The 23,874-nt window shown below is 38.9% G+C and overlaps 1 pseudogene; it reads left to right on the top strand.

Annotated features, from left to right (window-relative positions):
- Positions 1 to 1,299: 1,299 nt before the first annotated feature.
- Positions 1,300 to 23,372, top strand: LOC142046867 (uncharacterized; annotated as a pseudogene).
- Positions 23,373 to 23,874: the final 502 nt, after the last annotated feature.

The raw sequence follows: 23,874 nt of genomic DNA, 5'->3' as shown, positions 1-23,874 counted from the left end.
AGAGGTGCCTAGTTTATGACTAAAGCTGGGTAAAATTTTTTTGACAAAACAGTTTCCTAGTGTAAAATGCTGTTTTGCCAGTATTGAACTATTTCATGGGATTGTATTGATTTCGAATACATTTTCAACGGAAAAAATTCTAAATGATTTGAAATTGAAATGTATTTCATTTTCAGTTTCTTGGTTCATTTGGGCTCATTTATAATATATTGATATTTTGACATTATCAAAATGAAATATTTTGATGTTATTGAAACAAAATGTCCTGATAAGGTAAGTCTAGAAAAACAAGCTGATTTGGAAACATTAATTTCCATTACATGAAAAATAATAAATTTAGAAATGTCCAAATTTCATGGAAAATTTTGTTTTCCTATGAGATCTCCTTATGTATGATAAAATATAGGCATAGAAAAACATGTATATTTGTAATTATTTTGTGTAATTGGCAATATGGCAAAACAGACCCTAATTCTTGTTGGAATGCTCCTCTCTTGTTCCATTGTCAAAGATGATAAAACTCAATCAACAATAATTGAAGAAGACTAATGCAACTTCTACATTTTCCTTGCAGTGCATAATTCTCAAGAGCAAGGCGTTAGCTATTAGACAACCCATTTAATAGAATTTCATAATCAGTTGAACATGTAGTTTCAACATTTAGAGATGGAATAGAACCTTTATCCTATTGACACCCTTTGTATGCCAGGAGCAGATTCACACTGCTGCTATCTTTTGGTTTTAGAAAAGAAAAACTTACAACAATTATGTTGTCTTTAGGATGCGTACTTGCTATTAGTACAAATAGACATGACTTTTGGCCCTTTTTTTTTCCTTCCAGCATTGCTTTCATGTCCTTTCATTTTTATTGCCTTTTGCCCTCTTTTACCCCTCTTTCTAATAAGTTTCCTCTGAGACCTGGTCTGCACTATGATTTTAGGTTGAATTTAGCAATGTTACCTCGATTTAAGCCTGGATCCATCCACACAACAAAGCCCTTTTTGTTAACCTAAAGGGCTCTTTAAATTGATTTCTTTATTCCACCTCCAATGAGGGGATTAGCGCTGAAATCGGCCTTGCCGGTTCAAATTTGGAGTAGTGTGGATGCAATTCGACAGTATTGGCCTCCAGGAGCTATCTCAGAGTGCTCCATTGTGACCGCTCTGGAGAGTGCTTTTAACTCAAATGCACTGGCCAGGTAGACAGAAAAAGGCCCACGAACTTTTGAATCTCATTTCCTGTTTGGTCCGGGTGGCAAGGTGCAGATGAGTGCAGGTCTCATCAGCAGAGGTGACCATAATGGAGTCCCAGGATCGCAAAAGAGTTCCATCATGGATGGAACAGGAGGTACAGGATCTGATCACTGTATGGGGAGATGAATCCGTGCTAGCTGAACTCTGTTCCAGTAAACGAAACTCCAGAACATTAGAAAAAATCTCCAAGGACTTGAAGGACAGAGATCATAACAGGGACGCACAGCATTGCTGAGTGAAAATTAAGGAGCTAAGGCAAGCCTACCAAAATACCAGAGAGGCAAATGGCTGCTCTGGATCAGAGCCCGGAACATGTCGCTTCTATGATGAGCTGCATGCCATGCTAGCGGGTGCAGCCACCAGTACCCCAACGCTGTGCTTTGACTCCGTCAGTGGAGAATCACGCAACACAGAGGCGGGTTTTGGGGATGAGGAAGATGATGACGAAGAGACTGAAGATAGCTCACAGCAAGAAAGTGGAGAAACTGGTTTCCCCTACAGCCAAGATATGTTTTTCACCCTGGACCTGGAGCCAGTAACCCTCAGACCCACCCAAGGCGTGATCCGGGACCCTGAAGGTGGAAAAGGGACTTCTGGTGAGTGTACCTTTGTAAATATTACACATGGTTTAAAAGAAAGCATGTTCAATGATTCATTTGCCCTGGCATTCGTGACCAGTACAGCTACTGGAAAAATCTGTTAACGTGTATGGGGATGGAGCGGAAATCCTCCAGGGATATCTCCATAAAGCTGTCCCGGATGTACTCCCAAAGCCTTTGCAAAAGGTTTCTGTGGAGGGTGGCCTTCTTCTGTTTGCCATGGTAGGACGCTTTACTATGCCAAGCCAATAGAACGGAGTTGGGAATCATTGCATAACAAAGCATGGCAGCGTATGGTCCCAGTGTTTGCTGGCATTCAAATAACATCCGTTCTTTATCTCGCGGTGTTATCCACAGGAGAATGATATCGTCCATGGTCACCTGATTGAAATAGGAGGGTTTTATTAAGGAGACATTCAGAGGTGCCCATTCCTGCTCAGTTGTTTGGCTGTGGCTAAACACAAATGTTCTCCGCTGTCAGCCACACGGTGGGGGGAGGGGTGAAGTGTGAGTAATATCTCACACCAAACCAGCAGGCCCTCAGTACAAGAGGCAAAATGCAACCTTGTAATGAAAGCAGGTGTGCTGTGTAATGTGAACAGGAAGGTTTAATGTGAAAGAGTGTACTCGTTCTATAAAATGTGTCTTTTTAACTACCACTCTCCCTTTTCCTCCACCAGCTACAAATGTTTCTCCTTCAAAGAGGCAGGTGAAGATTAGAAGGCGAAAAAAAACACTCGGGATGAAATGTTCTCTGAGTTCCTCCTGTCCTCCCACACTGACAAAGCACAGCAGAATGTGTGGAGGCAGACAATGTTAGAGTGCAGGAAAGCACAATATGAATGCAAGGAGAGGTGACGGGCTGAAAAGAGTAAGTGGCGGACTGAAGATGATAGGTGGCATCAGCTTGCTGATAGGAGGCAAGAGTTGATGCTCAGGCTGCTGGAGGATCAAACTCATATGCCCCAGCATGTGGTTGAGCTGCAGGAAAGGCAGCAGGAGCACAGACCGCTGCTACAGTTCCTGTGTAACCAACCACCCTCCTCCCCAAATTCCATTGCCTCCTCACCCAGATGCCCAAGAATGTGGTGGGACGGCCTCTGGCCACCCAGCCGCTCCACCCCAGAGGATTGCCCAAGCAACAGAATGCTGGCCTTCAATAAGTATTTAAGTTTTAAAGTTTTAAAGTTTTAAAGTTCAGTGTGGCCTTTACCTTCCCTCCTCCCTCACCTCACCCCACCCGGTGCTTCCTTCCTCCCCCCCCCGGGGTACCTTGGCAGTTATCCCCCTATTTGTGTGATGAATTAATAAAGAATGCATGAAAGTGAAGCAACAATGACTTTATTGCCTCTGCAAGAGGTGATCGAAGTGGGGAGGGGAGGGTGGCTAGCTTACAGGGAAGAAGAGTGAACCAAGGGGGAGGAGGGTTCATCAAGGGAAAACAAACAGAACTTTAACACTGTAGTCTGGCCAGTCATGAAACTGGTTTTCAAAGCTTCTCTGGTGCACACTGCACCCTCCTGTACTCTTCTAACCTCCCTGGTGTCTGGATGCGCATAATTAGGATCCAGGCAATTTGCCTCAACCTCCCACCCTGCCATAAATGTCTCCCCATTACTCTCACAGATATTGTGGAGAGCACAACAAGCAGCAATAGCAATTGGAATATTGGTTTCACTGAGGTCTATCCGAGGCAGTAAACTGCGTCAGCAAGCTTTTAAACGTTCAAATGCACATTCTACCACCATTCTGCACTTGCTCAGCCTATAGTTGAACAACTCCTGACTACTGTTCAGGCTGCCTGTGTATGGCTTCATGAGCCATGGCATTAAGGGGTAGGCTGGGTCCCCAAGTATAACTATAGGCATTGCAACATCCCCAACGGTTATTTTCTGGTCTGAGAAGAAAGTCCCTTCCTACAGCTTTTGAAACAGACCAGAGCTCCTGAAGACACGAGCATCATGTACCTTTCCCGGTCATCCCATGTTGACATTGGTGAAATGTCCCTTGTGATTCACCAGTGTTGCAGCAGCATTGAATAGTACCCCTTTCAGTTTATGTACTCACTGCCTTGGTGCTCTGGTGCCAAGATAGGGATATGGGTTCCATCTATCACCCTACAACAGTTAGGGAATCCCATTTCAGCAAAGCCATCCACTATGACCTGCACATTTCCCAGAGTCACTCCCCTTGATATTAGCAGCTCTTTGTTTGCGTTGGCTACTTGGATCACAGCAGCCCCTACAGTAGATTTGCCCACTCCAGATTGATGCCCGACTGACCGGTAGCTGTCCGGTGTTGCAAGCGTCCACAGGGCTGTCGCCATTCGCTTCTCAGCTGTGAGATTTGCGCTCATCTTGGTATTCTGGCACTTCAGGGCAGGGGAAAACAAGTCACAAAGTTCCATGAAAATGCCCTTATGCATGCGAAAGTTTCACAGCCACTGGGAATCGTCCCAGACCTACAAGACTATGCTGTCCCACCAGTTTGTGCTTGTTTCCCTGGCCCAGAATCGACATTCCACAGCATGAACTTGCCCTGTTAACACCATGATGTGCACATTGCCGGGGCCCGTACTTTGTGAGAAATCTATGGCCATGACTATGTCCTCCTCACTCTCGTCAACGCTCTGCCATCGCCTCCTCGCCTGGTTTTGCTTTGGCAGGTTCTTGTTCTGCATATACTCCAGGATAATGTGCATGCTGTTTACAGTGCTCATAATTGCTGCGGTGATATGAACGAGCTCCATGATCCCAGTGCTATGGTGTCTGGGCTGAAAAAAGGCTCAGAACAATTGTCTGCTCTGACGGAGAGAGGGGCGACTGATAACAAGGCTTACAAGGAATTAAAGTCCACAAAGGGGGTGGCATTGCATCAAGGAGAAACACAAACAATGGTCACACAAAATGGCCCCCTCAAAGATTGAACTCAAAACCCTGGGTTTAGCAGGCTGTTGATTTCACGGAGGGAATGAGGGAGGGAGGAAGCACAGGAATAGAAAACAAATTGGGTCTATTTCTGGTTTTGATCCACTCCATCTATCTTTTACGTCATTAGGCTGGCAGCAGATGGTGCAGTTTGATTGCTAGCCATTGTCATCTCCTGGGTGCTCGGCAGAAGATGCTGCATTATGACTGCTAGCCATCGTCATCTCCTGGGTGCTTGCCAGAAGATGAGAATGACCTTGCTGAATTTCTCCCACGTCTGCCCAGACACCCATGCCTGACCTCACTGAGGTCGGCTAAAAGAGCACCCAGGAATATGACAATGACAGCTACCAGTCGTAACGCACCATCTGCTGCCAAAAGGCAATGAGCTGCTGCTGTGCAGCAATTCAGTCCCACGTCTGCCATCACCCAGGAGACTTATGGTGATGGTCAGCTGTGCAGGCTCCATGCTTGCCATGGTATGGCATCTGCAGAGGTAATCCAGAAAAAAAGGTGAAAAATGATTGTCTGCCGTTGCTTTCATGGAGGAAGGAAGCGGGTGGGGGGCTGACAACGTGTAGCCTCGGTACAGTCCACTGACTTAATGCACTTAGAGCATTTTTTGTGGAAACACACACAATCGACTATATAAAAACAATTTTTGAAAAACCGACATCTATAAATTCAACCTAATTTCGTAGTGTAGACATACCCTGAGTCTCTTCTGTGTGTGTCTCTCTCATCTCACAATTGTCATGTATATCATGCCATATCCATCAACCTAATGTCTTCCTGATTATATTTTAAGAACTGCCCATGTGGTAACAAGAACACCACTGTTTTCCTTTTTACTCTTTTACATTACTGGTGCTGTAATCAGAGAAGAAAAATGAAAATAAACATTTAAAAGTGTTCATGACAGGCACACTGTAGGCTGTTGCATACATTTCTTGTCATTCGTTTTACCTTTTCAGTGTGTGCTTTTCACTAGTATTTCACCCTGACAAGTCTAACTTAATGATTAAATAATGAGGTTAATATTAACAGGAAAAATTGCTAACATTTTGGAGGTAACATCACTGGAGCTATATGAAACTTTGCTTTAATTTCTTAGGGTGCCTGCAAATATTTCCTTTGGTTTTGATCAGCATGACTTACACATATCCAACACATATTGAGTTTCATTTTGAATGTTGTTTTGACTCAATTCAATAACACAGACTCAGCTGTAGTTGCTAAGTTTCAGCTGGCTTTACAGTGAAATTATCAGGGATCATAAATTTTTCAAATTTTGTACAGAATCATAATTTGACCCAGGCTTTCTTGAAACTAGGACAAGAGTTACTAAGAAAGGTTTGCAAAACTTAGGGAAGGTTTTGATTAACCTTGTCAAAGTTTCAAGTCTTTAAATCAAACTAATGTTTATGAACAGTTGGGATTCATCCACCAAACCAACTCCTCCTGTCTCCACACACTGCAGTAACTTTAGGTTTCTGCAGCACCTTCATTTCCTCCCAGTTTTTTGGGCTTAGCTGTCTGACCATTCACCCCTCTGGGAGTCTCAGAAATGAGCCAGCTACACCTCTCCTCTCACCAATTGTCTTTTGAGGCCAGCTGGTAGGGGAAATAAAATCTCAGGAAAGGAAAAGTCTGGGCTTCCACAGGAAAGGGGAGGCCAAGGTAGCCAAGGTCATTTGAAACTTCCAAGAATTTTGTGTAGTCTTGGCATACCTGATGTGTGGATGTCTCAGATGTCCTTTTTATTTTAAAACCCCAGAAGATGTGAGAATTTTCTCCTTTGGGATTTTGAATTATTTGTTTCTATTAGTATACTACTTTCTATTAAATATCAGTACTTCAAAGGACAAAGAGGAATTTGCAGAAAGTACAGTGAAATTAGATAACTTTTCAAACCATTTATCACATCACTTACAGGTCCTATTAAAGGTGATGAAACAATAACTATTAAGAAAATTATCTTTATTCTGAGCATTTTAATAAATTAAAAACAGAAAAAGCAATGCAACCTCATTGCAACTTGCAAGCTCATGTTTTAATCATTGTCATATCAGCTCACTCTATTTAAGTAGCACCACTAATCTCACCTTATACACTAATATTGCTTAACTCCTTTTGCCATTTTATGCAACTTTTTAACACTTTTTAACACAGGAGTTGTTGCTGACTCATAAGGCTATACACATATCAAGGCATAACACTGAAGCAAATGGTACATTGAATTTCTGTTACCATATTGATGCCTATTGGTGTGTGTGTGTGTGTGTTTTGTATTTTGCACAGCAAACTTAGGGGTGAAGGGAGTTTGGCACCTTTATCTTATTACCTTTCTTATACTCTCTATTCCTAATTTTCATTTTCTGAGACTTCTCTGTTCTCCTTTGTTTATTCCCCATTCATAGTGACCTACTTATCCTTTACAGTGGATCTGAAGAATTCAGAGATACAACTAAGAGGTGGGCACATCAAGAGAGCTAATGGGCTAGATTAACGTTTAGAGAAATCTGAATATGAATGTGTCTCCCCTTTTATCCTTGCTACACATGCCTTACAAACAGTCCCTGTGCCATCTGAGAAAGAATGGATCAGAAAAAAAAGCTATAAAATTTACAAAAAAATTAAAGTTCATGCTAGATCTTGAATCCTTCCTGACTGATTCTAGTTACACATGCTAGGACAACGGTTTCCCACATTTTGTGGCCTGCATAATGGCAGAAATGTCAGCCATCTGTTTGCATCTGCTGAAGTTACTGTGGGTAAGTATTACAAATTCCATAAGTCTCTGAGCCTAAGAGAGTATTCATGCCACAAAAAAGTTGTTCTGTTAACCAGAAGCCATTGATAACTGAGGCTGAAGGCATGTTTGAGATGGAAAATTTAGTCCTTAGGGACTACATGAATAACTTGATAGGCACCTAGCCTTTTGAAGGCATGAACAGACATTCTGTTCCTGAATCTTGCTTATTAAGATATGGTGAATGAACTAAAGTACACAGTCTATATTACACAGGACAGATGGGAAATTAGCATGTCATAAAATTCATGCAAAACTAGCTGTTGATACTGTCTGTCTCGAGAAAATAATTACATAATGATTAGCTCTCCTGAGAATATCAGTGGACTAGGAAGTGACAGCGACTCATAGTTCTGGTATCCAGTGGAGTTTTTGCAAGGAGCCTTTTGGTGTGAGATTTTGACCAGCAAAACCAATGCATAATTTTATCTGCCTGTTTCATTAACCCTTTGTTTTATTTCTTCAGCAATAATAAGAACCTATTCCTTTAGTGAACTTATTCTCTAATGAAATCAAGGAAATGTTTATTCACTAAAATACATCCTCTTATCTTACATCCTCTGTCTTCCTTAAACTGATCAGAAACCAGTACAATGACATTTTTGTTACAAGTCTCCTCTTGTCACTGTTTTAGTACCACTGAAATAATGGCAAAACTTTCAGTGACTTCAAAAGAAGCCATGGGCCTTCTAATCTAATGCAGGCTGTTTAGAACCAAGTATATGATGAGTATTAACCATGTGTGAAGAAGTAACCACTGGCACAATGTATGGACTAACTAAAAAATAACTAGGCAACCCTTTACTCACACAAATACATTTATGAAATTAATTAAAGGCACTGAATGCAATGAAATGCTTTGACCATTATAATTAGTTGCTTAATTCCAAAACTATATCCTGCATCACTTTGCAAACCAGTTTTATCCCAGCATAACTCCAGTAAAATAGTTGGAATTATAGTGAATGCAACTGTAGTAACGTAACAGTGAGGCAGGCCTGTACTTTGGACTATTCAAGCTTTAAAGCAGAGTGGGATGGTGGGACTTCAGCCATATATTAAACTGCACCATGATCATCAGTTTCCTCTGCATAGAGGCCTGATAAATAGTACTACAAATATACAGAAAAATGCAAACATTCGATGATGAAAAATTTGATGCCACCAGTGGATACCTTTATAGACAAAAGTTTCCGCAGAAACAAGCCCAATATCTTAGATTAATTTTGAATTGCTAGCAATATAAAACTTCTGAATAGATCTTGTCATTTATTAAAAACTTTTATGTTTTATTTTTTCCCCAAAACTCCTATCTATTTTAGAGCACCAAACATGATCATTTTGCTGTTCACACTGATTGCACTTTTCATCTTCTCCATAAAGCTAAATAACATAACACAGAAAAGACAATACATCTGACACCTCTTTTGTATAAGTAAGACAATGTTAAAAGCTGTGATGAATTGAGTAACTCACTTGGGAGTGATAGTGATAGACCATGAGATATTGAGGGTTTCTGGTAAAGAGAAATTTTCACAGTGGAGAAAACATGGGGAAAGTATTTATATTAATAATATAAAAATATTTTTACTTGGGGCCATATCATTCCTTAAGAAGATTATTTTTTATGTATGGAACAAGAAGTTTGTCCTTCATATTTCCACATTGGAAGAAAGTGTTTGCTTATGCTTGAAAGAAACAAGGGGTGCCGACTCAGAACACAGAACTCAGAGGATCAAAGAGAATGTGTGCAGATCTCAGAGAATGTGTGACAGTCAAATTACTCTGCACTGGCACAAGATCTCTCCGGCCCTCTGTCAGCAATAGGGCTCCAAGAAGAGCTGTTTACATGATTGGGGCAATAATAATTAATACCTAGCTCTTACATAGTATTATAATGTATCTGCTAGTGTTATCCATGAAAGCAATAAAGAATACATAATGTACTATATTATATTAATAAAACAACAGAAGAGGTCAAATACTGACTATAGTCAATAGCTTTCTGCAAAAGAGTTGCAAAATAAGTAGATAAGACACTAGTACTCATCCACTCCAAAAAGGGAGAGACAGATACTAATTAAATGTAAAACAATCTGCCTAGGTAAGAAGCACACTAAGCCTAACAATGGTAGTCTCTTCAGGGACTGCCAGTCACATGAATGCAGTATATTTTATCAGTCTACATAGGGTTAATATAACCACAGAGAGAGAGAGAGAGAAGATGTGGTCATAAATCCATCATAATATAATGCACTGTGTTTCCTACCCAGTAGAGAATAGGTGAGGGAGTGATATATGAAAGCATAGCTTTATTACATATTCAGGATCTGATTCTGACAGTACAAAAAGGCCTTAAAGTGAGAGAAAATAATGAAGCCATAGCGTAAATGACAATCAAGGCTCTTGCTTCTTAGAGTTCTTAGGAATGAGGGAGTTTAGGATGTCATTCAAAAAACACATCTTGATTAAAAATAATTCCACAGAAACAAAGTTAGATTTTTTGAGGTGGACATATAATTGTGCCTGCTGTTGGCAATACACAAGGCCCATCTCTGACTCCCTCTGTTTGGATGCAGTTCAGCTCTATAGAAAGAGACAATACATCCAGTGTTTCAACAATACTTACTCCTGTTATAAATTTTCTGCTGCCCCTCTGGTACATGTGAAACTCATCGTCTAAGGGAAAGGCAAGAAAATGTACTGTGTAGCCAGCCGCTCCTCTGTGGACCTGATTCTTATTGACACTTAGGACACTTAATCTCACTCTAGGGGACTTAGAGGGGGTTTTAATGTAATTCACTCCCACATCATGGCCTCTTTTCATCACCCAGGACATGTAAACAGGTCATAGCACAAATGGAAATCAGGCTCCAAAAATCCAGAACCTAATGAGTTTTGCATATTTCTTTCATATGTAAATCTTTTAAAGAGTAACCTTTTTTTTCTATTTTAAAATTGTTTTCCAAAGCACATACTGTCTAAAATGGCAAACACCAACACATATTGGAAATTTCTACAACAGTATATATCTATCATTCAGTACAACCATTCCCAGAGATCGCTGTAGTTATCAAAGCAAATACCACACTGACAATTGTGTTCAATCAGCAATGATCAATTTTTTTCTGAATTCTTTCTGGTTACGTCTTTGCTGCAAAAATTTTTTATGTTTTCATATAGAGAAAGCTAACGAGATATCTCTTAATGTTATGCCTTAGTTGAGACAAGATACAGGTAGTTTTTAACCTCAAAAAATCAACCATATACCTCCTACCCAGGATTCTCCTCAAAAAACTACATTGAGGTAAAACTACTATGCTATGTTTCCTGTAGGATTTTATCTTGAGATAGCTATTTTGCCTCCATGAAGACAGCCTCCGTTTTCATTTAAATGTATTGTTATTTTGCCTAGTAGTTGTTTTTGTTCCGTTTTGTTTTGTTTTGTTTTTAAGTATTATTCCTTCTCTCTTAGACCTTACTCTACCTCCCTCTGGGGGCTTTCATGCTTCAAACTGCATTTTTTCCTTTTCTTTCTTGATCTTGAAGCACTATGCCCTCTGTCCTCTCCCTGCTTCCAGAACTAAAGATTTGAGTAGGGGAGGGGAAAGTTAGTTACTCTTTCATTAAATGTATTCTTAGGCCATAGCAGTCACAAGCTCTCATCCTTTCACTATTCCCCACATTCCAATACTACATCATTTGCAAAGGACTTTTTTTCCATTCTGAATTTTTTAAAAATATATGTTTACAAAATGTTACTTGTAGGTAATATATGCTTCTTTGGCCATTCTACAGCCAGTTCACCACCCCACACATCTTTGTTCCATTCTTCTCTGTTGTTGTTGTTTTTTTTCCTGATCTGATTTATCTTAACATGAAGATTGATTCAGCAGTCAGGTGTGGACACAGCCAGGTGCAAAGAACTGCCAGTGTGTAAGTCCAGCTCATCACTATCTGAGTTAGAATATTTGGCTGTCCAAAATCTTTCATGGTATGAAAACTTAAAATGAGTCTGTTATGTGTGATGTGCTGCTTTAGACTGCTGCAGAGCCCTGGCTGATGAACAAAGAAGGGTATTTTCTGAAGCCAACTTACTGAAGTCCAGTTCTGTTGCCTAAATAATGCCATGGAAAGGAGGGTTATAATTAAATAAAAACAACAACAACAACAACAAACAAAATATAACATACTCTTCATCTAGCCTGGAACAAGCTGTCTTCCTTGCAACATCACTCATACACGTTTCCTCTTTTCAATAGACTGATTGCAATTGCTGCAAGTTTTCCAGTTCCATTTTGAGGCCCCCAGGGTCCTTTTTATGGGATTTCACAGGGTGTTGATTGAGTGCAGGATTGTGTTCCACTCTAATTTTCACATTTCCCGCTCTTCTATTGTCCCCTGCCATTTAGGGCTCTCTGACTCAGCCTCTCAGGAAAGCTCCCTCTCTCAGTATTTTTCAGAGCATGGTTTAAATGTTTTATTTACCACTCAGCTCTGCATACTTCTGATTCCTATTGTTTTTGCCTGTTTGCTTCAGTCTCATACTGCTTCTACTGATTATATGCTTTCCATTGCATAACATGAAACCCACATGAATATTTTGCTAGGTAAGTGATTTGAGTTACAATAAACTTGCTGAGATTGTCTTCAAGATTTCATTTCATTAGACCATCAAGTAATCTTTGCATTAATTTCAATTTATTAGTGAGGCACTAATGTAGTTCTTTGCATTTGATATTACAATACTTTGGAAAATATCCAAGTCCTAGAAATATTTTTTCTAATAAACTTGTCTTCACTCAGTGAAAATATTTCTGCACAGAACAGATCATATCCCAGTAAAATAGCTCTGGGGATAGACCATGTATAATGTGATTGTATCTGCCCAGCTAATAATCTTGGGGATAGTAACTTTAACAGGGCCCCTCATATTTTGTAATAGGAAAATCAATAGCCCAAAGATATCAATCAACTGAACAGACAAAAGGAGTCAGAACGAAACCAATCAATTGAACTAGCTGAATCTTGTAGCATAATCATCTCCTATCCTGAAAATTAAACCTGTGCAATGCCTCCACAGCCCAATTAAAAAAAGAGTTCACAATTGTTGTGTGTGATCCAGTCTGCATGAACAGAACATGAAATTTGAAAACATTCAATGGACCCTGCTTTTCCATGCTTATATATCACTGTGAACATATACACTAAATTTGGCTTTGCACTGCTTTGATGATGCACTTAGAGTTGGATTAACCTCAGCTCTCATCTTGGAGAAACATTTTTCCCTGTAAAAGTGGGCTATAATTATTGTGACCAAAATATAAAATGAAGATGAGAGAGTGCTGAGATACATTGTTGATCTCAGAAATACCATTGCTTGGTAGAAAGAATCTTGAAACTAAGACTCACTTGAGCATTTAGTTTCAGCCCTATGTCATACATTATAACTTCTTCCCCAATTCCTCACTGTCTTGGAGTTGAGTGAGTGTCTTCCCTCTGTGACAGTCTGTATCCCTATGTTCACCACTTTTATGGGACCTATGATAAAACTTGTATAAAGTATGCTTTGTGAGGTATCATTTGAAAACTCATAATTTGCTGATAATTATTGTCCTGGTAAAATGTGTGGCAACATTGTATGTGAAGTCATAATATTCTGCTCTATGATATTATTAAGACACGTTCCAAGTCTGGATAGCAGTCACAAACCAGTTCCCCAGAGACAAAAGTCTAGCTGAAGCCTCATCTAGCTGTCAGCTAAATCAAATGGATCATCATGTGGTTAAGTGGCCATTTGTTGACAGAAAAGAGGACATGTGAAAATCTATATCTTGACAAATAAGTAGTTGGGAGTTCCTGTTCATTCATACGTTCCATCTCCTGAACCTCAGTTGAAGGAGATGATTCTCAAAGAACAGAAAGAACTATAGGAAAGGAGAGCAGACACCCCAAATTATCTGTCCCTTTCTCTCTACCCACGGCAACAACAATACTTGAAAAACAAAGGATACAACATTGGACTGGGGGAGGGACCCTGACTAAAAGCGATTCAACTACTGAAATGTAGTGAGAGAGATTTTGCTTAGAATTCATGTAGTTTGTTAAGTTAGGCATTGGTGTGTTTTACTTTTATTTGCTTGTAACTAATTCTGACTTTTATGCCTCATTACTTGTAGTCATTTAAAATTTATCTTTTGTATTTAATAAACTTGTTTTATTGTTTTAAACCAGTGTGTTTGAACTGAAGTATTTGGGAAACTCCATTTTTGCATAACATTGTCTATTAATACAATAATGGACTTTATATGAGCTTGTATTGTCCAGGAGAGATCTGGGCAGTAAAAGACAGACACTTCTGGGAACTGGGAATTTGCTGATGTTTCTCTGCAGTGTAATTCAAGACTGGATGGCTACAGCACTCACACACTATAACCGATAATAGCTTACATGCTGGAGGCTGTGTGTGAGCAGACCCGGAGTGGTTGCTCTCCCAGAAAAGCAGTGTAAAAGGCACCCCATGCTGGAGAATTGAGGGGACACATCTGTTCATGAGATTGTAACTTGGGTAATGACACACCCTACTTTTCAGATTACTCCCCCTCCTCCATGCCTGTAATTCAATTCAGAGCTATGGCTCTGTCCATTCCTTGTCTCCTTTATGTGCACTTGCTTCCAGGGCAGTAGTAGTTATGCAGCCTCTACTTTTCATCCAGAGCTTCACTCCAGGCTGCACTAACGTGGCTACGCAGTGTGAGTGGAGACATTTTACTCTTGAGTGACCACAGTAAGGCTAAGGCCAGTCCACTTATAAGGGGATTGAAGGAGACAGAAATGTACTGATTCATATGTAGATTTTCCAGGTTTAACTGAAATGAAGACTCTTTCTCTGAAGAAGAAGAAGAAAAAATGGATAGCAACCAGAAAAATGGTATGTTCACTCAGTTATGGACATAGGAAATGTACCAACCTATATAACTCTGTCTTATAACTTGCCCCATATTGAGTATCCCAACACATCTGACTGGAACAGAAATCCACCAAGAAGAGCAGCCTGATAAATATCACAGAGTAAAAAAGGTTTTAGAAAGAAACAAATGTGGTCTATTGAGGCGAAGAAACTTAAGCAAACTACTAGTGGGCACAGGTCTGAACTTAGCCAATGGTTGTCTGTAGTCTTTTTGTAAACGAATCTAACAGTTTGCATAGCTCTCCCAAATGCCAAGTTTCTCATCTGAGACATGCAGTATGAATTACTGAGTTTCTCAAAACAGCTACAATTAACTCTCCCCTTGTGCAGCACATCATTCCTGAGGTGGGCAGCAATCCATACAATGCACAGGTGCTGTCCCCAATGCCTTAAACTGAGCTGGAATTGTAATTGACATGATGGCATGCTAACATATGTTCTTGTTTCTAAGGCCTCCGTTCATTCTGCAGACTTGTTTGTGTTATAACTTTTTTAACAGTATGGTACTCCTGATTAGTAGAGCTTTTGAATTACTGAAAGGCTGTGTAACATTTAATTAGCCTTTATCTTTACAAGTAATAAAACAAGTACCTTTTGCTAAAAGAAGGCAGTCTCCAGAGTGCTGCTGAAAAACAGCACGGTTTTGATTTTCTATTCAAACAGCTATCAAACAGATTGTAATTTTAGCTTCATTATTTGGCTAATTCACATTTCTTTAAAAGACACATGAGAGAAGGCTTATAAATATTGCAACAAAGAAACTCGGAATCAACAACTAAAAGGGGAGCTGACAGAATGGGATAATACTTTTAAAAACACAGTTTGTATCAGCTGCAAACTATTCAGCTTTAGCTAGTTGCCATTTAAATAAAATAGAATGTTTGATATCTTAGGATGTTTCTGAATTTTAACTTCTAGCACTGATTATTGACCAGCCACTGAGAGCATACCCAAATGACTGACATCACAGAAGGCTAATGCTAAGTGGCTATGGAGCTGCAACTTTTTTATAAAACAACTTAAATCTCACTGCATCAAGTTTAAGTAAATAAGATAGTAGTCCTCCCACTTCTTAAATCCTAAACCTATAACTCTCAAGCTCCAGCTTGATCATCCAACCATCAATCTCACTGGAAACCCAACCCTGTCACTCAACACCTGACTGGGCTCACTTGATTTGCACAAGTCAGATAATAAACAACAACAGAGCAACAATAATAATTCACAGTCAGTTCAACTTTAGTAACAAAGACTAGATGCTCCCGGAGGCAGGACAGAAGCATGATCGTAAAATTTAATCACTCGGGTCTGATCCAGATCTCACTTACACTGGTTTTACATAGTGCAACTCCATTGACTTCACTGAAGGTATTCTTGTTTTAGACTGGTGTAAGCAAGATCTGATTCAGACACTTTTCTCAACCCTTTTCTCTAGCCCAGGACCAGGATATAAAAAGCGACAAGTCATTTCCCATTTATCTATGCCCTGCTGGGCATGCCTAGTAAAATCTATTTTTCTGGCAGACTACAAGTTGCAAATTTGTGCACAGAAAGGGGGAGGGGGTGAATTGCTGGTTACACAGACAAAGAGCTTTCTGTGTGTAAAGAATCAAAATGAGAAAAAAAATAGACCTTTTATTCATACAGATTAAGAAATAATGTCCAACGTAATTGAAACAGGGTCTCCTGTAACAACACAAGATTATCATTAGAAAGAATAATTAGACATTGGATAAGTACCTGATACATGCAAGATAATGTAGTAAATGGAAAAGTGTGAGGGATAAATAGACCTTGATCTGAAGTCCACTGAAAACAATGGGATTCTTTCAACTGACTTTAACAGGTTTGGAATCAGAGGCAAACAGTAAAGATGTCCCCTGGCTACTTTTGAACAGATGATAACCACTCTTAGTCTATGGAAGCCTGTCCTCAATGATGGGCTCTGTAAATGGTCTCGATGAAGGAAGTTATCTAGGTCATTATGCTTCAAGCAATAAACCTCCTCAGCTTTACATGTTGACCTCATGTTAAAGTTAAAATCTTTGATCATTTAATGTTGTTATAATCATATACAATGAAAATCTCAATATACTTCATACTTTCTTGGAGAGTAGGACTAGATACAGCTACTTTAAAAGTTTAAGGTGATTCAGCTCATCTCTATATTCTGTAATGCAAAAGGCAATGACCTTTATTTCAGGGGGAAAAAAACTGAATTCAGAGACTGGAAGTACTTAATGCTTTCAAATGGTTATTTTTTTTAATAAAATTAGGATGCTCTTTGATGAAAAGTTTTCTTATTTTTATCTTGTCTGTTAGCACCTACTTTGAGCCATCAGAATAAGTATGCTAGAGTACATAAGCTATTCAAATAAATCCCCTGGGGACAATTTCTATAGAATAAACTGGGAAATAAACTTTTCATCATTGTATGTACTAGGGAAAAAAATAAATCCTAGCTATCAGTAATGCACAAAGTATTCATGCGTGTGTATTATATTGTAACATATTACACATCTATTAACATAATAAAGATAGATGTAATACATTAAAATTAAAATGAATTTAAATATTATCTACTACTGAAACAAACACTGGGCACAAATTCTCTCTCACTCTGCTTACTTTGTGCACTCAAGCAGTTAAAGGAGAGAGAGACTTCCCCTAGCTGGGGATTCCACTGGTATGGGGATGTCTCCAGCTTGCTTACTGACAATATAGCTGCCTCCTACACCCTCTTCCTGAAATCTCCAGGTGCACAGAACATGTTGAGGGAATGCAGGAGTGGAAAGGCAGAGTGCCTGGAGCATGAGGAGCTTTGGCTAACTTCGATGGCAGATGATCCTTTGGGAACAGTGACAGTTGGTGCAGGTTAGAGCAAACCCTGAACTTTTCTAAGGATAATTACATCTCTGAAACATGGTACTTTTTCTTCCAGTCACTACTCCCATCTTGAAGTAAGTAGTCAGAATGGCATCTTGAAGCTTAAATAGCTCTATGTAGAGTTTAGAACGGTGGCATTACCTATATAACAAGATAATTCTTTCAACAACTTTCAAATTGTGACTGTATTTTAAAATATAGAAGTCACATCACTAAAAAACAAATTGCTTTCTAAAACAAAAAAAAATACTTTGAAACTGAGTATTCTTTTATCTGTTCATTTATTTTTGATATCCAAACATTTTATTTATTTTTCACATATGGACATTTGTTATAGATTGTCTCAGCTCAATTACTGAATATTAACCTACCTTCTCCAGTCGAGGTCTCCTTTTGTGTTAATTCTGAGACAAGGTATATTGAGCCATTGTTTCTCCATTTTATATATCTTTACTAATACAATCCTTCTTCATATGTTCCTCCCATTGATGTCAGCTGTAGATTTGCTGGTATTAAGAACTGGAGAATCAGGAAACTTTCAATTTAAGTGAATGGTATGCTCTACCTTATTAAAAAACTCAGTTATATTCAGTGCACACGCACAACCTCTGTTATTAGAGCAGCACAAATATATGCCTTCTCTCCAATAAGAATTATTTTCTTTGAGAAAATGTAAACTGTATATGTAACTGGATTTTATTTTCTTTGAGGAAGAATATGATAAATAGCATCTAGTGTCTAACAAAAAGTACACTAACAGTAAGTTGAATAACAATATCAATGAGAGAAAAATGGTTTGAGCTTGATCTGAAAATATTTTGGTATTATTACATAAGAAACAAAGATTACAAGAAATCTTAATGTATGTGGGAAATATTTGCACAAGGCCCACGTGTGAGGGATATAAAAAGATATTTTAGGTTAAAGTATACCCTGTAGTCAATGAAACTGTCCAATCAGGGTTTTAGTTGGCTCCTGGGACCATATCCAACTCCCAGTAAAGTCAATGGAAACCTTTCCAGTGAGTTGCCTTTCATTAATGTCAGTGGGATTTGGATCAAGCCTTGGTGCGCACCTGTGGTGGTGTATTCAGCATCACATCTTCATCCTTTTCAAAAGTGCATCCAAACCCTTCCACTGCAAATCCTAATGTGGGTGTTTGCTGCTGAAGTACAGTCATTTCCATTTGCATTAAAAAAAAAATCTAAGACACAGGTTGCACTCTCTCACACTAAAAGGCAAGGGAGAGGAAAACTCTGAGGTTCCTCTCATGGTTTTTCCTCCAAATTCTCTGAAAAAAGCAAAAGGTCTATCTCCCAAACTTCAGAAATCCCTATTATGCACATGAATCTTGGAGATCTGCTCAGGACCTGGGGTTCCATAATAGATCTTGGACACCTGCAGCTTTTCTTTACTACCTGGATGATTTAGCATGGAGGGGCTTATGGGAAAGGTGATACAGCCTATGGTGGTATTGTCTTTTGGCATAGTTCTTGCTGGAGGCACTTACTGCCACAGAGAAGCCACTTAAATTAAAACCAAATGTTCTGCTAAAAGGACTTACACCAGGAGATTTTGAAGTGCTAAAGTTCAGCATACAGCTTTTGAAATAATGATTCATTTGTTTTTCACTCAGCTTTGCTCTCCAAGATCTTTGTTCTAGGGAATTTGAGATAGATCAGCAAGAAGTGAGTGAAAGTAAAAAAGTGAATAATCTTTTATTCCTCCTACAGCCTAGAGAATCATGCGTGTCTTACTTGGGGTCTATTTACGAGTCTTATAAAACTTGTGGAGTTGTTACAAGCTCTTTATGGCCGTCTATCCTGCTGACTGCTAGATAATGTCTGAGCAATGCTTCACAGATTATTATCACCATCTCTGCATGTGCATGTCACTATGAACAGTATACATGTCATTATTCAGTGAGAAGATTGACACCGTAATGGCAAACAGAGATGCCTCAACCTCCACATTAGCCATATAAAAAAGAACAGGCTCACATGCTGAGCAGCTCTGATTGATGATTCCTAAGCCTTTCAGATGTTAACCCTGGTTGGGAGTAGGACAAAAGAGAGAGGAGACACAGATTAATCTGTAATTTTAAGATGCTAACTGAAAATGTTTACATAGCTTTTTCTGATGCCCCAAAGGATGCAGTTATATGTAGTCACTGCAATTTTACTCATGTGTGTGTGACCTGTCAAATCAAGTAGGTCAAGGAGGCCTACTTTTTTTTATAGAATAAGTGGAATTTCAGTCTGTACAACAATGTGATGGTACTGATAAGAGTGAATGGAAACTTTCTTTCTTACTTACTTTCCCAGTCCTTTTGTATGATGCCTTCTTTGGAATTATTTTTCTGGGGAAGGGGAAAAAAAAGATGTTTTAGTCTCCCACTCTTATCTATTAATCTACTGCTGGAACAAGACAGAGGGTGTGACATACACGGGTACAATCCAGACTAATGAGTAGCTGGGTGCACTCTAACCTGGGGTGCCTGTTATAATGCTTTGCTGCTGTAGTCTCCAGCCTGGACTGCTCACAAACAGCCTTTAGCATGCATCTTTTGTGTGTGCTACAGCCAGGCTGCCACACCTTGCCTCTTACTAGCCTTGGTTATACAGCAGGATGAGCCCAACACACTTCCAATCTTAGATTTTCCACCAGAAATGAATGTTCCGTACCACCCAGCCTTCTCCTGGGCAATACAAGTTTATATGAAGTCTGTTGTTTCTGTATTACAAATAATATTCACACAACTTGCCACCCCAAATGGAATTTCCCAGAAACTTAAATTTAAACACATTGGATTAGATAAAAAAATAAAACAAGTGTAATAAGTACAAAATGATAGATTTTAACTGAGTAGAGATATTGAGGCATAAAAGTCAGAAATGTTACAAGAAAATATTGTTAACAGTCTACTAGTGCCTAACTTAAACTATATCAGATTCAAGCAAAATTTCTCACCATATGCTTTCAGCAATCTTATTGACCAAATCTCCCGTGTTATGACCCCTTCACCCAGAGTTCAAAAAATGCTTCGTCGCTTCTGGTGCCATGAATACAATGGGCAGGATGGGGGGAGTGGCGGAGGGTGCCTTGGGATGTTTGTCCCTCCTTGTCATAGTGTCAGTCCCCCTCTTGAAAAATATTTCAAGTTGAAATTCAGGAGACAAAGTCTATATGAAAAGATGTCCCCTGCTGCTTTTTCCTTACCTGACACATTCCTTTGTTTGCGAAAGACCTGTTTTCCAACCTCAGCTTGCCACATGTATTAATAACACCATAAACTGGAATCTTATAACTTCACGTACAATGTTGCCACATGCATTTTATCAGGACAATAATTACCAGCAAAAGATGAGTTTTCAAATTATATCTCACAAGGCATAATTTGTACAAAGGTTATTACAATAGTATGGGGGTGTAGGCACAGGGATACATTCTGTCACAGAGGATCATGAAATACTCCCACAAAAGACAAAGTACACCTTGTTTTAAACATATGTTGGTGTTGTTACTGCCAGCTTTGGACTCAATAGTGATATACGCATATTTTGTGGAGCAGAGGATTTTTTTCCGGTAACTTAAAGATCGGAATGATTTTATTATGAAATGCTGGGCAAATGTTACTAACTTGCACTTTGAACAAGAGAACAGCTTTGATATCCACATGCATGCGAAAATTTTCTCTTCGGTCCATATACTGTTTGTGACACTGAACACTTGTTCCACTGGGCTATTTGTTCTGCATACACTGAGTAAATTCTACTTAGTATGGTAATTTATCTTGAACAAACATATTGTAGTTATAAACAAAAGGACATTTGACTGATGAAATGAAAACGTAGGACATTTCAAGTATCCCATAAGGAATTCCCTGAACACCATATGAAAAAACGAGTGTTCCAGTACAAAAGAACATATCAGTGGAATCCTGGTTCCAATGAAATCTATAGGAGTTTTGCCTTTGATTTCAATGGAGCCAGGGTTTCGTGTATGGTCTCTTTATCCATGGCTCTTGTAGCAAAATTGATTGCTTACATTCAGTTGTGGGTATGGGTGCTTTCAGATGGTTGTGACCATATTCTAAGTGTTATGAGCATGTTCATTATTTAATTGTCTTTGTAAACTCCCAGTAAAACATATCCTTTCTCCTCATTTTGAATTGCTCATGTGGCAAGTGTCAGTTCTACCATACTTTTGGCTGCAAAGCAGGCAATTATTTATAGGGACTGCTCTGCAACTGCATTTTTTTCATACTGTATTCTCTAATTCTGTTTTTTGGCAGCTCTTTAAATTTTCCCCAGTTCCCACTTTGCCTGCCATTAAGCAATCCTTAACTCTGCTTACAATATTCCAGGGCAATATTAGAGTGTGTGACCTTGCTTCAGTGTCTTTAAGAGGATCGTCTTTCAAGGTTTCAGGTGTCCTTGTAAGTTTAACTTCCAACTGGTTTCAAGAGCAAACAACAGTTTGATTTGTGTTATGACTTCATACCAAAGCAACTGCAGTTCTCTTGAGATGAAAGTCTTCATCTTTACCAGCAGCAGAAGCATATCAAACTTCATTCTGTATCCAAAAGCTTCTCCTTAAGCTATGTCTGCTGACAGTGTGGTAATAGGATAGAACCAGAAGAAACTTCTTTCTGAGAAGCAGGAGGCTTGAAAGATGTGATAGGAGTCTGAAGTGTAATTTAAGAAGATGCTAAAACATGATATAAGAAATAACATGCATTTTATCAAACCCAGGATACTGTTTACAGTTTGACATTGGGGGGAGGGATAGCTCAGTGATTTGAGCATTGGCCTGCTAAACTCAGGGTTATGAGTTCAATCTTTGAGAGGGCCATTTAGGGATCTGAGGCAAAAATCTGTCTGGGGATTGGTCCTGCTTTGAGCAGGGGATTGGACTAGATGACCTCCTGATGTCCCTTGCAACCGTAATATTCTATGATTTATCTACTCTAGAGTGAAACAGATCATGATAACCAATCAAGAGTCCCATAGCTAAAGTCACAAACAAAGGTAGCAAAGTAGACTATAAAAAGGAGGGCTTCAGTCTCCTCTCAAGCAGTGGTACTTAACTTCAATATGTTGCTCTCTTGTTGACATCAAGAGGTACATACATATAGGCAGAGGAGAATACCAATGTTAAGTTTTCCCATGTAGCTCTGAAAGTAGAATTATGCCCTGAACAACTGAACCTGACATTCAGAGAAAGCTCAAAGAAAAAAATAAAAGTCAATAGGCTATAGAAAGCACAATGATGCAGAAAAAAAGTTTCAAACAGAACACAATGAAGAAAGAAACAAAAGTCACTATGTTTTGTCCTACAGTCAAAACTGATAAGAAGTGAGAATAACAGGTAGAAAAGCATATGCTTCCAAGAGTAAAAATAGAAAAGGTTATAAATGATCTAATTAAATTACCTTTTTAAAAATCTCTAGTTGATACAGTTTTAAATTGAACGACTTCTCTAAACAAAAGCAAGTAATTATTGTGCAATGTCTTCATGACCAGAAGAAGCACATGGTGTTAATGATGGGCAAGAGGATAGAAACAATGCCAATGCTCATGGTTCCAGCAATTATTCATTGTTTGATAAAATGTGTTCACATAGTAAATTATGATGTCTGTATTTTCCTTTGTATACCATGGAGTGACTGACAAAATGCAACAATGAGATGAGAAATCAAACAATCAGGATGAGAAAAAATTCTCTTTTATTGTCTCATAGCATTTAATGAAGCAGCCGACACAATTAGTCTCTTCTTTCCTGGTTTCTACGTTTACAGATGAGCTCAGCATCTTTGTAACGGACGGACTACTACATTATGACTACATTGTGAAAAGATCATGTAAAAAGGGCATATTTTGTTTGAACACATATGATCTAGGAACTAATCCATATGAACAATAAACAATACCTGACAGTCTCTAGGGAGAATATGGTATGCTTCATTTTTCTGGGTCTCGTTGGACATCTTTTTTGAACTCTTGTCTTTAATGAGGTACTTTTTTATGAGCAAAGCCCATCCAAGAATGTTCCTTCTTCAATTGATTTTCTTAAAGGAATCAGAGAGAATCCTAATATTTTAGAATAGAGTTGCCTTGAATTTATTGGGAGTTTGACCATTGACTTCAGTGAAAGCAGGGTCAGTCCCTTACAATAGAATTCAGTTTGCTTTTTCAGGCCTGATTCAACCAAGGCTAATTGAAATCAAAACAAAGACACACATTGACTTCAACAGGGTTTGGGCCAGGCCCAAAGTGTGAATAAAGGTTAAAAGAAAAGAAAAAAAAATGATAAAAAGATATAGGAACATATGGCAACCTGACATTGTCAATGGTTTTTACTGTTGTAAAGCCATGTATTTATGTGAAAGTTGTAGACACTGTTTTTCAAGTGGTATTGTTTTTAA

This window comes from Chelonoidis abingdonii, chromosome 5 (assembly GCF_003597395.2).
Source record: "Chelonoidis abingdonii isolate Lonesome George chromosome 5, CheloAbing_2.0, whole genome shotgun sequence".
Taxonomy (NCBI): domain Eukaryota; kingdom Metazoa; phylum Chordata; order Testudines; family Testudinidae; genus Chelonoidis; species Chelonoidis abingdonii.
Note: the sequence above shows the minus strand (reverse complement) of the source record. Positions and strands in the feature narration are given on the sequence as shown.